The sequence below is a fragment of the Cyrtonyx montezumae genome, unplaced genomic scaffold (assembly GCF_038088225.1).
Source record: "Cyrtonyx montezumae isolate F1298 unplaced genomic scaffold, pur_monq_1.0 scaffold_17, whole genome shotgun sequence".
NCBI classification, from domain to species: Eukaryota; Metazoa; Chordata; class Aves; order Galliformes; family Odontophoridae; genus Cyrtonyx; species Cyrtonyx montezumae.
In genome coordinates, this window is record NW_027071903.1 from 3,158,362 (window position 1) to 3,175,708 (window position 17,347).

Genomic DNA, 17,347 nt, shown 5'->3' on the forward strand with positions numbered 1-17,347 from the left:
AATGTATTCTTTCTACCTTACATTTTTTTTGCTGAAAAGATAATAGCTTAGGCTTTTCCCAAACTTTTTAGGTAAATACTGCCTGTACCTACCTGAACACCTGAAAAAAAATAGCAGCTACTGTATATCTTATCCATATGCCACATGCAAAAATGTAAAACATATTAAAAAAAAATCAAAAAGAAAATTTCCAAGCAGATGTTTATAAACAGAAGGTAACGGATAAAAAACCAAACACAATGCTGCATTATGTTACATGATTCACTGATGAACCCATTGGAACTACAGCAAAAAGCCCTTCTGGAAAACTTCCAGAAATTAAAAGGTGCAAACAAGCTGCCTAATACCCTTGCGTAGACTGAATTCTTATGAAGAAAATAAAGTTTATTGTCTGGAAACAGAGAAAGCATGAGGAAAGCACTAAAGCAATGGAGGTGAACAATTAGACAGATGTTCACTTAAGGAAATAAAGAGAACAGAAGAAGCCATCACTGAGGAATTTTACGAGAGTACTGACAACTCCGCACCTCATCAAGGGCACTGGTAAAGTTAAAGCCACTGAAGACGTTTCTGCTCAACTCCGGGATAACTGCTGACCTTGCAGAAGTCTGCATTTACCAAATGTGGCTTAGGAAAATAGCATTATACTTTTCATTTTGCTATTTTCCACACACCATCCATACATTGTACTGCATATTTCAAGGAAGTTAACTGCACTTCCTTTTATAATACTATAATCTACTCAGAATTTTTCCTAACTATGCCTGTGCATTAGGAAAATCTATATTAAAGAAGATTTTGCCATTTAAGTAAAATTAAATACTGTCAGTTACATCTCATCTTCATAAAAGCATATACGTGAATGGTTGGAATGGTTTTTGGTTAGTACAATTATACGTTAGTATTGTCAAGAGTTTGTATAGTATACAATATGCTAAATTGGACAAAAGTAGTATTGTCACGTTTAACTACCAAAAGAATAAGGGAGAAAAAAGAAAGCAAAAATATCTTCCTGATAATCTGTCCAAGTAAAACAGAGAGAGAGACAGATGCAGGCAAATTCAAGGAAAAAGTTAAATAATAAGAAGAGGTAGGATTTTTTTGGCAAGGACAAAAGTAATTTCTGTGCTGGTGCAGGTTGAGGGACTACTATAAGTTATTTAAAAAAAAAAAAACATTTTTATTGTTTAAAATATCATTTCAAGACTGCTATTTATGATGATACTTCCACTGTGGCTTTTCAGAGAAGAAAAAAACTCCTCGAAACACCAAGTGCATTCCTGATTTCTCTATTCCTTTTATCAACACACTTTTTAAAATGACTCTCAAAGTACTGTGATAATGAAGCTCATTATCATTAAGACAACCCTCATCATTTTCCTGTTTATTGTGGACTACTTCCTATTACACAATAAAACTATTATCAAGTCCCATTACAATAAAATATTACGTTGTTTCTGAACTGTAAATATAAACACGACGCATCACCTCAGCCACAGAGTACGGGCTACACAGATACTACTGGCGAACAATCCAGTCATGCAATTGACAAAGACATCCCACCAGCTTTACAGTCTCAACAACATTAACTCATTCTGAAGCACTGTTAGCATATTCAGGTAGTACAGGTGGAGAGGAAATACCAATTAATGGCTATGTAGTAATCTATAATCTATTACATTCAAAAGAAAAAAAACTAAGAAGACTTTTGGAAAATATATGTTGCTTTTTTTAACAGCCTCAGACTGTATTCACTTGAGCATCAGCCACCAGTTCCACTTACAAAAAGGAACTGCTCTTTTTTTACCAAACTTTTTTTTTCCGTTTGCAGTACAATTAGCAGTTTGCCCAGGTCTGCAGGGGTCACCCTGCACATTCCCTACACACTCACATTTCAAACCTCTCAGTAACTGTAGAGAAATGAGCAAGAACATTTCATCATTCCCATTTTAAATAATATAAAAGATGTGGAAAGCGATTGATCTAACCATAGAATTGAAATTAGTTATGGGATAGGATTTTTTATGTACTGTAAGGTCAAGTAATAGTAAATAATTAATGAATTATGAAACAAATTTTCTATAAGACAACACATAAATTACATTCAATGAGATCTAAAAGTGTAGTTACACCAAAAATCCATACAGTATAAAACAAAATGAAGAAAATTCACGATCCAGACTAATAAAGGGGTTTTGCCATAACACTGGAATAACTGTTACTCTGATGGAAGATAAATAACGTATTTCCATACATACACATAATTTCCAAAGATTTTAAATGTCATAGACTACAAGAAAAAGAGAACTTTCAAATTTTTTATATTGCTTTTCATACTAAGATTTCCTCAATGTGGATCTCATGCAACTGAGAGTGGAATGATCAAGTGGTCATGGACTACACAAGATCACAGGGATCTTCCTCTGGTCTTACTGCTGGTTTGGTTTCAGCAACAGTCTAAGGATTGCTTGTCCTTATTTACCAGTCTGAATGTTATGTTTTTTGATGATGAGGTTGTATGTTAGATATCAATATAGTGTACAGTTAAATATTGTAATTATCTTGCTTAGACTTTTGTGGGTGACCAACATATAATTAGTAACATGAATTCAAATCAAGACATCAAAAAGGAAAATCCTAAAGTCATCCAAGGTATTTTTTTACTTGACATACATTGCTAGTTCAGTTTAGAACTTACTGTATTAACAGATGGGAAACTTGTTTAAAGGCACAAAATCAATGTTTTGACTTGCAAGGAAATGATATAATGGATTATCTTTATAATAATAATAAAAAAAAGCTTTTGCTTAGAGAGGAAACAATTCAGGCTTTCAGATTAAAATTAAGTAAAATATTACACACAGAAAAAAGACAAAGAAGAAGGAAAAAAATAAAAAGCTTTTGAGGAATGGACTTCTCACTTACCGTGACTGCTTTTCAGTCATTTGAAAGTGTCCCAGGGTCTAATAAATAAGAAAATAATAAACACTGCAAAGATTCCTGACAAACTGTTGCATCAAATGCAGACAATCTATCAAACCAATTTCATAAATAGTCCAGACTAAAATCCTTAAAACAAATATGAATAGGAAGTTGGGTCTCCAGCAGCAACAACTGTTGCACTCCTTGCTTTGTGTCACAGTGGCAGTCAGAACTATGCAGGTTTTCAAAGGAAACTCATGGTTCCTATGCCAAGTATTTTACAGAATCCTGTTGTCCTTGTACTATTTTCAGGTAAAAGTTTCATGGCCATGATGTACCTTCCAAAAAGTTCTTGGAACTCAGAGAGATGCACAATGGCTGTAAACTTCTGCCTGGCATTTTCATACACTACAGCTTGAAAAGCCCATGACTACTGCCAATTTCAACTACATGACTGACAATTTTAAGTGAAAATAACCCCTTTCTCCCTTCCCATAGAATCATTCAGCACCATTTCTGAGAATTGTTTTCTTTTACTTTATTCTGTCTTTTCTAATCTAGAGAGCAAATATGACCAGTTCAAGAACACAGCAAAACACACAAGGAACAACACAGCACTTCCAAGCATGACTCACTAATTCTCTTAGGCCCCTCTGAAAGGGATATGCCAATATAAGGCAGAGAAGGTTTGTATGTATAAGACTTTGATTAAGTAGGCAATTTTAGTACAGATACAAGTTAAAGAAAAATGAAAAAGTTCCAAAAGTATTGATTTTTTTTCCCAAAACCACATAATTCCTCTAATCAACAACATCCATGGATTATATTTAATAAGGGAAATTATCCAGCAATGAAAAAGAAAAAAGCCAATGAAGTAGATGAGGCAATGAGCATATGTACTCCAACCCGATGGCTTTAGCACTTGTAAGCATTTGGTTTCAATTGAGTTTAAAAACACCTCATATACTGTGGCACTGGACCTCTCCAAAAGAAAATCAATGTAAACAGATAAGACAAAATCTTGAGCTGTTTCTCAAAACTGTGTACAGAGTAGCATGAGAATTTTCTGAAGGTTTTAACTTTCTTGCTTTGTTCCTAGAGACCTAGATGGTTGTACACCTAAAAATGAAGTTCAACCCGTTGTCTGCCTGCACTATAAAAGTGAATGGTACTACTAGAGATCCAGTTCTTAACTTCCCTACCTCAACCCAGCACATCAGCAATCGTAAACAAGTAACTTTTTGCATTTGCAAAGATAAAAAGATGGGTATGTTTGACCCATGTAACTTTTGTACAGTTTATTAGTGTACTCAGCTCCCATTAGAACTGACATGAATCGAAGAACACTGAAAATTTCATCTTTCCTTTTAATGAATTTGAATTGATTGCTTTAAATAGCACATAATCCTAATATTTAAAATCCAATTAGAAATGTTGTAATGTCACAATCAGCAGAAGGGTGACACTCAAAGCAAAGGATCGATTCTTTAGCAGACCACTTTTCTGTGTCACATTGCTGGTTGTTCTCAAGCTTCACCACATTTCAAAGCAGCCACAAGATGCAGCCCCCCGCACTGACCTGACCACATGAAACTGTTCAAACTCTGGATCCAAAGCTAGAAATGTTAATTCATCATCCTGTCAAAATAATGACATTCATTCATAAATACCATCCAATCTCCTCCGCACCTGGCTGAGTCTTCTGTGCAGCCCAGTGAAACACTAATTAGATAATTTCTCTGCCTGTTCTTTGGACTGTGTACTTTAGTGTGTTTGAAAAGGGTAATCATATAGAACTAAAACTGGACAAACATTCTTATACTTGATGTAACAGGCAGGCCAGAGGACCAGGAACCTCTGTTGCCATACTCAGACGCCAAGCCCGCTTCTTTGAACACCTTGCGTGAAGTCTTTCCCACAGAGTTTCCACCACCTTGCCCACGCAAAATTCATGGAAGTGCTTTGGGCTGCCAATTTAAGATGCTCTCACTGACAGCATTCAGTTTGCACCAACGGCCCTCACCAATGGTACAGCCTCAGATTACAACTGGTACTTGTATACCATCACTTGGGTAGCAGAGAGCCCTCTGTAGTGTTCTACAGCTGTAGATTTTCGTGCTGCTTGCATAAAACTTCTAAGTTCAGAATGTCACATCCCTGATCCTAAGCACTGTAATCCTCACTCTCTCCTGAAGAACGGTTAAAAAGACACTTTAAGTTATGGAACAGGGGGAAGGTTCCCTCAAATACAATTATGTTCTGCTTGGAACACTCACCCCTGCAACATAGAGGACACTAAATCAAATCTTTCAAAGTTTTAAAAAAGAGAGTAATGCAGGCCTCTATGAGCCATTATGATTAAAAACAACTACATTATCTCCTGGCAAAATTTCACAAGGTTCTCCACCCAATGCACACTATCTAAGAGCGATCACCAAGTAATGCTCAGCTGAACAGAGCACACCCAATGTGCAGCTCCCAAAGGTTCATGTATTCAGCAATACTAGGACTAAGGCAATTATAAAGATGGACAAAATTAAGCATGACAGTTAACAAGGAAACTTCAAAAAATTTCTGCTTAGAAATCACAGGTTCTTCCAGAGTTTAAGTGGAAGATGTTTAAGGATCTACATTTTGAAATGACCAGCTGCAGTGAAGCCTTTCTTAATAAGTAATTCTGAATGGACTCCTGAATTTTAAAGCATTAAGATCCTTAACTACAATCAGGTCTTCACTGCATTCTGCACTGTACAAAAAGAGAGCACTTCCCTGAAATAAACTAAGAAACCACCTCACATAAGGATGAGGACTGAAGCTGACTTAATTTCTCAAGGTTACATGGCAGATCAGAGGAAAAAAATCTAACAGAGCCATTCAAGTCTCAAAACAACGTTAAAATCCCCACAGCTTTCACAAACATCCCTCTTAATAAGGTGCAGAAAGAAAGAAAACTTAGAGCTGACCTTTAGAAAATATTCATGTTATGTTTTTCAGTTGCTGCGGTGATAAGGAGGACATGTTTTTCTGAATGAGTACCCTGTACCTTTAATGGTTCATTTGTAGTTCAGAATAAAATCTGAACTATTTGTTGTTCATTGTTGTTATATTCTGTTCCAAGGTTCATAATTTGAAAATTGACTTCGGGGACTTTTTGCTTGCTCTATTAAAATGATTCATGTTGCATTCAACATAAATTGTGCATACACAGAGGAGGTTTAGCACACGTATTCACAGTATAATAACTAAAGTGAATTTTGTACAAGCTGCAGTTTGTGGCATGGATGCAGTATCATTTGTCTTAATTTTTCTCCAGCATTACATTAGGCCAGTGCATTTACATTTCCAGGTATGCCTAAACACTTTAAAACTTTCTTTTTACAGCGTGAGTAAAGAGGGAATCAAATCTACATGTTTATATATGATGAAACAAAGTAATGCCTTTTTACTGTCTAAAGTACACATGGATTTACTTTCCATTTACCTTCCTGCTCAAAGGCAACTGCAAAATGCATGAAATATGCACCACCTATGAATCATGGAGTGCTCCTATTAAAAAGATGATAATGTTCTGTTTTACCTTTCAAAAACATGTGGTAACAGTCACCAAGCCTAAGTGGTTTTGTCACTGAAAACTAGCAGCGTAACATACAGCAAAGTATGAAAGTGTTTAGTGTTTCATAAAACTTTAGGAAAATTTGGGAAAATTAACTATATATGAGCGGAGAGGCTTTTCAGGACCCATGTTCAGACATACTTATTTTGCAGAATTTAAGAGGATTTGCCAGAGGAGTGCGAATCCAAGTCAATACATGGCAAAAAATAACAGCCAAGACTGTAATCCAATTGTCGCTCCATCTTCTGTGAGTCTCAGGAAAACGTTCCCCTGATGTACAGATTTATTTAAAACAACTACTTCCATTCTTCGGTCTTACTTCTGCAGTGCAATTTTCTGCTCACAGCTTTTTATTTCTAAAGTGCTGCTACTGGAGGTTAAAAAGCATTCAGAAATTCAAATTTATGGACAATATGGGTGCATATGACCTGGACCAATATGTAGGTCGCTCTAAAAGTAATGCCTCCTATTTATTTCCACAGACACAACAACAAAGAACACAACAACGCTACTAAGTAAAGCGAATTCTCAGCTGAAAAACACTTTTTCAAGGTAGTCACCACCATTATCCTCTGCTGTTTAAGCTAGGATCTCCCACACAGACCACACTGCAGTAAGAGCCAAATTAGCAGCAGCTGACTGCTACTTTTACTATTTTCTCTAAGTAAACAAAACCCATTAAAACTATCAGTACTACAAAACAAAGCAAACACAGAACAGAAAACTGCATAAGTAAACTAAAGGTTCATTGTTGGGTGCCATTAACCAAAACTAAGGATAAGCAGCTCTTAGTGCAAGCTGGAGAACTACTTATGTATTAAGGACTTACTTTTTTCATTTACACAGATTTTAACTATGCGTTTGTATCTCTAACTTGCTAAACATTAAGGATAACAGATTTTATAAAGACACAAAAATAAGAAGACAGAAATATGAAGTCTCGAACTCAAGATGGTACAGAAAATAATTCAAAACATTTTTCTTAGTTTTTTTAAATGTACAATAATTATCAGTGTAGCACTTCAGCTATTTTTAATACCTCTGCTTTCAGAATGAGCAGCAGTTTCCCAACATGCTTTGAAATTACATAAATGATTAATATCTTGCAAATACGTAGAATTTTATTGAGTTTATTAACTAAAATTTAGGAAATTCAAGTAAAAAATGCAATGCAGAAATTGAAGAAGCACTTAATACCAAAATACATTCAGAATCATAGAGATGCAGGTACTCTATGTGTTAAATCATAGAGTAAAAAAAAAAAATCTGTATTTTAATCTTTTTGGGTGGAAACAAATTATCTTATTTACTACATGAATGGTTTCCTCAATTTGACGCCAATCTTTGGAGGCAACTTCAACCTGACTGAATTAAACAGTCTGCAGAAGAAAAGACTAGATTATTTATATTATAGGATACTGTTAAAAACTAAAATGGAAAGATTACTTTACCATATATTGAAAATAAGAACATGCACATCGCTCCATCTTACAAAAAAAAACTAATTTTAGTTTTTATGTTCTCTGAGAGAAGTTTGACGAGACATGTTCATATATAAATGCATATGTAGAAATTTTCCCCTGAAAGGGGAGCATCCAAAGGAACAGGAAAAATTCACAAACTCTTCTCATCTCTGTGTACTGCAATCATAAACACTGCAATCACGAGATCCTTTGGTACTTAGCCTTTTTATCTGCAATATCTGCACTGTATATATACACAATACAGACAGACTTCACATTTCATTCTGTGCATCATAAACAATGTTATAACAGGGTCTTGGCTTATGTTTGGAGAGGAGTCACATTTCTTCTTAACACACACAGCTTGAGGCACACTGGAAAATAATCAGAAGCAAAAGAAGTTGAAAATAAGCCACTAAAAACATGATAGGGCCAGATGAAGCAGCCTGGGCAGATGAGCTGCTCCTGAGAGTGGACTTCCAGAGACATGGGCAAAGCAGAAGTGTTAACTGAAGCCAAACCTGTACCATCCAATTCACTGAATTTTACAGTTCACAGATAAGCAAATTTTACTAAGTCAAGACACAAATGCTATATTATTACATTCATTATACAGACGACAGTAATGCTTCCTCCTAGATCTAAGACTACCACACGCTTACTGTAGTGAACCTACTGAGCACAGGAAACAGGACACATTCATTGCTGGCATATCCCAAAGGGCTGTGATGAATGCAAGTGAGTATTTCAGAACCCATGCTATAATAATGCTACCCAAATATTATTTCATTTTGCTGATTTGAAGAGCTGGTCTATTAAACTTGTTGCTCAGAAGCCTGTATAGCACTGAAGCAAAAAAGGTGTTACATCAGCAGTAGCATAAAATCATTTTATGTACTTTTAAACCATAATATATTTTTTAATTGTCAAAATCTGTTAAAGGGATTATTCTGAGTACCTATTCAATGACTGTTACAAAGATGTATGAAAAATTAAGAAAACTTAAAATATAAATTTATCAAAGCCAGTAATGAAAGTTTCAAGAGTATCTTGAGCATAAACTGAGATAATACAGACATTGCTCATTTTTGGATATCAAACTGTTGCTGTCACACATGCAAGCAAGAGAATGTCATATTAAATTAAAGTCTACTGCTCCTCTACTGTCATGTTACTTTGCATCAAAATACTGATTTCACATCCAAATTGGAACCCTAAGTAATGCATTCAACTTCCAGCAGAGTGAAGTTGACTGGTGCCCATGTAAGAAAAGCTGGGCAAAAGGCTGACAAACGCTACTGGCATTCAAGTTCTGTAGAAAAATTAGAATGTTTAAATGGGGTGAATTACTAGAGAAAAAATTAAACACAGATGTAACGCAGCATACATAGCATAGGACACAGGCAGACATAAGTTTCATGGAGCTACAGCCACTCAGTTTAATGACTTACCATTATGAAATAGCCCATCCCTTTGTGAAGAAAAACTACACAAGGGGTAAGAAAGAGAATACCAGGAAATAACACCTAAAGTAAGCATAAAACACTGTATGTGTCAAGCACAAACTATTTTAATATATTGTGGAAAATATATTAATATCTCTGCAATTTCATATTCTTAGGTCACCCTCCTTTGACTTAAATATAGTGCACCTCAAAAAGAGACAAGCTGCACTGCATGCAAGCCATACAGCCAGCCATTCCCTTTTCTTCAAAACAGTGTATGTGGAAGAATCAAGGACTGTTTCTTCCAAAAAAAAAATTTCCTTTTCAGAACCATCCATGGGTGCTTGTACTAAATGATCAAATCTGAACCATACAGAAACCTTCAGCTCCAAGTGGATGAACATTCTTTGATACACAAAGGCTAATAGAAGCAGTCACTTCAGCTAGAGTCCCATGAAAAACACCGGGTGACAAAAGCCCCTTACAGCAATCTGCAAGAAGGAGAAATAAATTAATCAAACTGCCAAACGAAGAAGGCTGGGTTTGACCTCCTTCTGATCTCATTACTTCTCTATTACCCTTTTGAAAAACATCCTCTTACAAAGATCACTAATTGAAGATTATGTGGAGGGGAATCGCACCTCTCCATCACTGTGGTAACTTTGACTCATTTGTCATTCTAATAATTCACTTCTTTTCTTTCCTGAACAGACAGAGACACTAATAGACTATCATCAGTTAAAAAGGCAATTTTTCCATTTAATTGCACTCATTAAATACTGCGCTAGAACAATTGGAAAAGCAATACTCTCAATATTTAATCATACTATAGCAATAATGAAACATTACTTCAAAATAAACTAGCAACATATAGGATGACAAAATGCATGTTTTAATTTCTAAAGCATCAATGCATTTTCCAGTAATGATATTTGAGCCTTTTCTCTTAACCTTCTTTTGGCAATTGTATCTATAAAAGGGGATTAGCAGCACTGTAGCTACAGAGAAACCAGTGGGCAAACTCCTTCGTAATTAACCTCATCTCTTTTTCCACTGAACCAAAGCAATACAGAAGATTTTACAAACCCATCAATGAGTCAGTGTGTTTGTGGGAAACACTGAGCTGGATTTACACAATATTTTACTAGAACACTTAGGAAGGCAATTCAAAAAAAAAAAAAAAAGTGTATTCATACTGGTAGAGTCACTGCTATGGGCACAGACATCAGGTGTCTATTTGCTTCAGTATGTCTATTTTGTATCTTCTGCAGAAACCTTACATCCCTCTTCAATGTAACTGCATCTCCATTATAGAAAGTTCACTCCAGTTTAACTGCACTAACGTAGTAGGAGCTATAAGAAAACCTTTGTATTGAGGAGATATGTAGAAAACTTAGAACTGCCTTTTTCAATTTCATATGTCACAATACACAACTGCTGTCAGAAACATTTCCATTTTTACTGCAATTCTATCTATCAGCATGAATAGACAAAACTCAGTCAAGCAGTCAGACTACCTTCACTGGGACAATTCCTGTCAATAGATACCACTTTATCCGTCATTTTCTATCTAGCTTCCCTATAGCACCGAGCTATTTAAATATTTCATTTAGGATTTGATGAGCACAGGAATCAGGTTTGATGACTGTGTTCCAAGTCGGCTTTGTCAGACTTGATTACCACTTCCAGAGCTGAGCAGGTCAAAAGTTTTAGAAGGGAAAAAAAAACAAATATCAGAAAGCAGTCTGGTTTGCACTACACGTCTCCAGGATATCTAGTTCTCCCAATTGATATGCAGCATCATCACTTCAGGAATGCTCCAGTTCAAATCACTAAGGTTTTTTGGTGAACACAATGTGAGCAGCAATCAGCAAAAAGAAAGAACTGAAGTTTTTATTGCTTGGGTTTTGTTTTTTTTTTTTTTTGTTTTTAAAACCTGTTATCTGGACTGCCTTTGCTAAGACACACCAAGTGTAACAACACCTTAATTAATTATTTATTCAACACTTGTATGTGAGTAACCTTATTGATTCCAATGAGACTGAGTGCTAGACCAATATGGGGAAAAAAATGACAGCAGGACAGGAAGTCAAGAAGCATCATGCAAGGCCAGGTCAGGAAGGCTAAGATGTGTAAGGCAGAAGCATATCCAATTTAGTGAAAACTGTAACTTAATTTCATTCTTCCAACTACAAATCATAACATCATAAAGTTTTCAATGACAAATCTCTATGGGAAATATTTTATAGTTGGAGAATAGTCCCTGAATGACTACAGTATGAGTTAAATGTACAGCAATAGCAAGGATCTTATTTATACGTATCTTCTATTACCAATATTTCTATATCTTATATGCAGCTGTATGTATTCTAACGTGTTTAACCTTCATTCTTCTTAAGTAGAAGCTCACACACACTTAGAATAAAGGCTAACCAGCAATAAAACTGGCAGCTGTGGCTGACACCTGGAGTTCATGGACATCACAGGATCACACGCGGAAAGAGCCAATGTGGAGAGCAGGTAAGTGAGCAGCAGGAAAAAACACGTCCTGCTGTCATTCTCTGAAATGCTCCACCCTCAAATCAAATTCGTATCATTTGCAAAGCTCAAGAACAGAAGCATAAGATATCTTCATCAACTCTGTGACAGTACTTGAAAAAACTCACTGTTCATTCACCACAAAATCCTTCTAGCCAGCCAGTGAATCATCAATAACCAACACAAGAAAGAGATTCTATCACGGGAGACAGTAACGCAACGCTGAAAGTTTAAGGCACTTGTAGGACCCATACAAGTGCCCAAAATCATAGACAAACCCTACTGATTTGGTAGCAAAAACTGCCTGAAGAACACAAAGACACAGAGCAAGACTGTGTTTTTTGGAGGGCAGGAAGTAAAGATTTTGTAGAAAATATAACTGCAACAAAGTATGACACAGTTTGATATTTAAAGTGCAAGTAAATATCCCCCTGTAAAGCTAGAAAATACCATTATGCTCATTTAGGAAGAACTGTTCATTGTCAGTTGCAAAACTGCCTGCAAGTGTAACGCCTGAATCCAGGCTTTTTCCTTTCCAACATGTCCTGGCACAGATTCCTGCTGTGAGGGAACAATAAGTCTGAGAGGGGCACTGGAAGCAGCAAGGAAAATCTCCCCTCACATGTCTGCTTTCCAGTTTCATCTCTATACCTGGCTGCTGCCTAATTCTCAGCATGAGAACAGACTGTATGCCAAGGCTATCTTGTGGTTAAGAAGATGTAACTTGTTATGCTCCATTATCTAAACGGGGTTGAAAGCAGTTCTCTGACCCAACCTCCACCCTCTGTTCATTTTTACATATATTGAAAGTAAAGCCAGTTTTTCAATCCATAATCCAATAACTACAATACACTAGGCAGTTGTCCAGCCAGTGTCAAGTCCAGTTACTAAAAGAATGGTCAGTATTAAAACAAGGAAATGGCTCTCACTAATGCAGCACTATAAAACATTCTTCCCTTACATGTTATTTTTTTTTATTATTATTTTTTACGATACAGCAGTAATCTTTCAACTTGATTGAATTCAGCTTGCTTATCCACACTCATGTCTGGTGTTGAGATATGAAAGCCTCAAGAGAAAATAAACTACTACCAATAGACCTGCTGTATCAATAACCCAACTTCACTCTCGGATGTTCCTTCTTTCAAGTCAGCAGATGGCAATAAAAGTGCCTGTGTCAGCAGCTCTACATACTCTCACCGTGAGCAAGTCAGGACACATGACGCTCTTCGGGCTTTTCGTTCTCAGAAAGTTCTTTGAAAAAGACAGAACAAATGGACTGGTTTCTTTATCCTCCTGTTCCAACATAATTCCAACACTTTGTGTGAGAATCATATGGAAAAGCAAAAATAAAAACAGGTGAAAAATGAGAACTAAGAAATTCATATGAGATGAGCCCACAGCTGCACACTGAACTCTTTAAGCAGGTACACCCTCTATTTCTGAAAGTACCTTGGACTGCTATTTCTCAAAGATCATCAGGGCACAACAAAAATTATGCTGTACATTTTCTGTTATTTGGTCTCCCTCACTAACTACAGATTGTCACTTTGAGACAGGGCACATGGCCTGATAGATTTTCAGTTTAACTAAAATATTCTTAGATTTTTTAATACTGAATTTTGAATCATGAATGCAGATAAATGCCTTTATTTCAGCCACTATGAGACATTTATTTTTATTTTAATCACCCTCAGTTTTGCATATGCAGCCCAGAGAAATTGTATCAATATATCCGTATGCACGTGATTTATTGTCATCTCATTAGAGACATCAAGTGCAACCTTAGGTTGATGCTTTATCGATTCAGTATCTATCACGTAAAGGATATAATATTGGTTTCCTGCTTTTAAGACCGGGACAAACTTCCTTTCTACCACATAAGATGTGTACTGTGACCGCAGCGTGAGCAATGACAAAGACTAAGAGTCAGTCAGCTTATTTTATCCATTCAAAGAAACCTAGTGAAAAAACGGAATAAAATCAAGCCTACTGTTTATTACCACTGTTGAATATGGCACAAGACACATCTAACGTATTTACAAAATATTTCCAATTTATCTAGATACTTCCTTCAAAAGATTACAACATTTAAAGAAGTGGAGGCAGAACATCTCAACTCCAACGATCTATGCACATTAATCATTTTGAAATTAGTAAAGTTGTGGCAGAGATAAACGGTGCAACTTTATCAAAAGCTGAAGCAGCAGCACATGGAGGAATAAAACCTGCCTCTAAGAAGCCATAAATCCAGCCCCAATTCCTGTGTTCCCACTGCTCTCGCTGTTTATTTGGCTAGAAGGAAGGAAAAGATTAAAACCTAATTTTTCAGAAGGACTAGTAGCAAACCTCAATACAAGAAGAAAAATATAAGGTAATTTACAGAGTCGAACAAAAATGCAAACTAGGTCACTTAAGTTATAAACTTTTTGCTACGTGCAAGATGTAGATCATATTATTTATATAAATAAAACTTGATTTGATTTTAAAAGCATTGGTTTAAAAAAACATACTGCTAGGGAGAAAAGCAACACCTTCCAACAACTCATCTGTGGCCACAAGCACGCAGCCATGTGTAAGCCCTGTTGGTATTCTTGTTCCTTCTGAGGCACAGGCAGGAAATAATGCATGGAAGAAAAACACAACATAGTATGAAGAATAAACAAAGCAGTCGCATATAAAAACACTTCTCTTCTTACTCCTGAAGTGTTAGGAACTTTTGTACAGAAACACAAAGAAAACATGGCAATGAATACAAGTGAAGCCTACAGACTGTGCACAGTAAGAGAAAAATATTTGTTGTTGTTCCTTCCCTTTCAAACATGCTCTTGTAAACAGGCTTCAAGACTGACATAAGTAGATACTTCACTGCGTGCAATAAGAGCCACTCTTCTCTGGATGTGCCTTCACATCCCAGTTGTTCAGTGAATAAAGCACTCAAAGTGCATGAGCCTTCTCTGCAAAGGAATTATAGGGAAAACTGCTCTTTCATCAGCACAGGAAGGGAAGGAACAGGGAAGATGATTTCTCCTTATTCCTACAGATTACAAAATCTAGTGGGCAAAGGAGAGGAAAAGCTGATGGCTGTGGCAAGCTTAGTCCTAGCCTCCATTACAGAGTAGACAGGAAGCCACTTTATTGCATATCCCCTCCCCAATGTCCACCAGTTTTCTTGGAACAGCTAAAAGCATTGCTAGAGCAACATATTGCCTAAGTTAACGGCCAAGGACTGCAGATAAAGCAAGTACTAACATGCTTAGATGAAATGAGATGTGACACACAATAGTTTTCCAGTTGAAAGCATGATTGGTAGAATTACAACAAAATTAGTAAGCAATGAAATTAAAAAGGAAAGATATCAAACCCCATTTTTTCTCACACAAATATAGAAATAATGTTAAAATAAGAATTAGTATTTATTTGGTCTTTGCAATAGAAGTGTATGTAGCTGCCGTGCAAACTATGTCAAAACATTCATTGAAATAAAAATTAGTTTATCATCATTTCACAAAATGATAAATTAAGTATAGCAAAATATATTAATTCCAGTCATTACACAGATCAGCACAAGGAAAAAATAAAGCCTGAAATACTCTGAACTTCCAGCCCACATTAATTCCTAATTGGTACGGCTGGAGTAGGATGCTTGCCGCAGCTACGCAGCCCATAAAAGGACTTGGGGACTGCAGTCTCTCACTTTACCATTACAGAACCAAGAGTTATAAATATTGAAGTGCCTTATCTCCTAAGATGCTGAATTCCTAGTGCTTTAATAAACTGATAATGGAATTCAGCGCTGTATACAAATGAGGCCTAAGAGGTTGCTTAAGGTCACAACCTCACTTAGTGACAGAAACAGGAGTTAAAGTTCTGGCAGTCCTGGTGCCCCGTCCCAGGCTCAGATCCCACACAGGCTTAGTGCACCTTTGATTTTACAGTGTAGGCAAATATCTTTATCACTTGGAAGAACAAAAAAGCAAATTCAGTGTTCAGACAAATGGTATTGAGCTGATAAACAGATCAATTTTGAAGGCTTTAGCTTCTTTATCAATAGCACTCATACAGATCAAGAACTTTCAAGAAAGAAGCTCTGACTGCACAATTTCAATTTTTTTTTTTGTTGTTGTTTCCAACAGCGTGCCACATTATGCTTACTGGTACAGTAACAGCATAAATTCACTTCTTCTGGATTTACACTGATCTACCTGAAAATCTGTGGATTTTTTTCTTAGGTCAATAAAACAGATTTAATGAAAAGATAAAATTTAAAAGTTACAGTAAAAAGTAATGATTTTCACATAAAAATGTGGTGATACATGCCAAAGTGCTACAACTGAGGGTACTAACAGAAAAAAGAAAAAAAAAAAAGTATTATGCTGAAATCAAAGGGACTAGAATTATATTCTATTATAAAGGAAAGTTAGGACATCAGAATTTACACCTACTATGGAGCCAGAACTCTCAAATTTACTTTTTATTGGAAACTTCTGCTTTCATTATTAGACCAGTGCATACCTGGGCCATACCTTGGGTGTACCTGACTTGGGTGCACCCTGGGCCTCATCTGGCCACATCAGTTCTGTGTTGGGTCCATCTCCTCCTGCTGCTCTGCAGAAGGTGCTATGGGTTCAGGCCTTGGTGGGTGCCCTTAGCTCCTGACTGATGACCTTGCTCTTGCTGCCATTCTCCAGCTGCAGCACTGGTGTATGTTCAGATCATTTCCATAATACACTGCCCATTTCAATGCTTCTCAGGAAAAACAAAAAACAAAAAAACACCTACAACTTTCTGAGGATTTTTTCTGCGGATTTTCTTTTCTGGTTATTGTATTCTTCCTGTTTTTTCAAGAATTCCCAGTTCGTCTAGGAGTCATTTCTGATATAATTCATTCTATCATCCCAACATGAAATAAAAACACATCTTCATTTCCATTCACACTGAGACCAATTCAGATTTATTAAGGCTTCCTTGATATTCAGTGATGTCTTACGAGCACTAAATCATCATGAAAGCAACATAAGCAAGAGGCTGCCATCCTAAAGAAAAATCCCAAAAACAACAAAACAATCAAACAAGAAGTCCTCTGAGAAGTATACATCTCCTATAAAGCACAAAGCTTTCTGGAGATCCCTGAAATGAGCATTATACATCTAGTCCTTTCCTCCTTGGGTGATCAATCACATCTGGCAACAAGAAAAAATGGAAACACATTCAGCTCTCAGGGCTTCAGGGAGGGATGGAAAACCCAGAGTCCCTCCTCCCACCCCAAAACAAAACAACAGCAGTAAGAATAAAGGTCAACTTCATAAGCTTTCAGGATCCTCACCCTTCTAAGTAAGCGCTGTCTCATCTCATATTCACTGTAT

The 17,347-nt window shown here is 36.4% G+C and overlaps 1 protein-coding gene across 1 annotated transcript in view; it reads right to left on the minus strand.

The window, feature by feature from the left end:
* Positions 1-17,347, minus strand: part of WWOX (WW domain containing oxidoreductase) — a 465,049-nt gene that overhangs the window by 373,489 nt on the left and 74,213 nt on the right. The gene's annotated exons all lie outside the window — the stretch shown is intronic.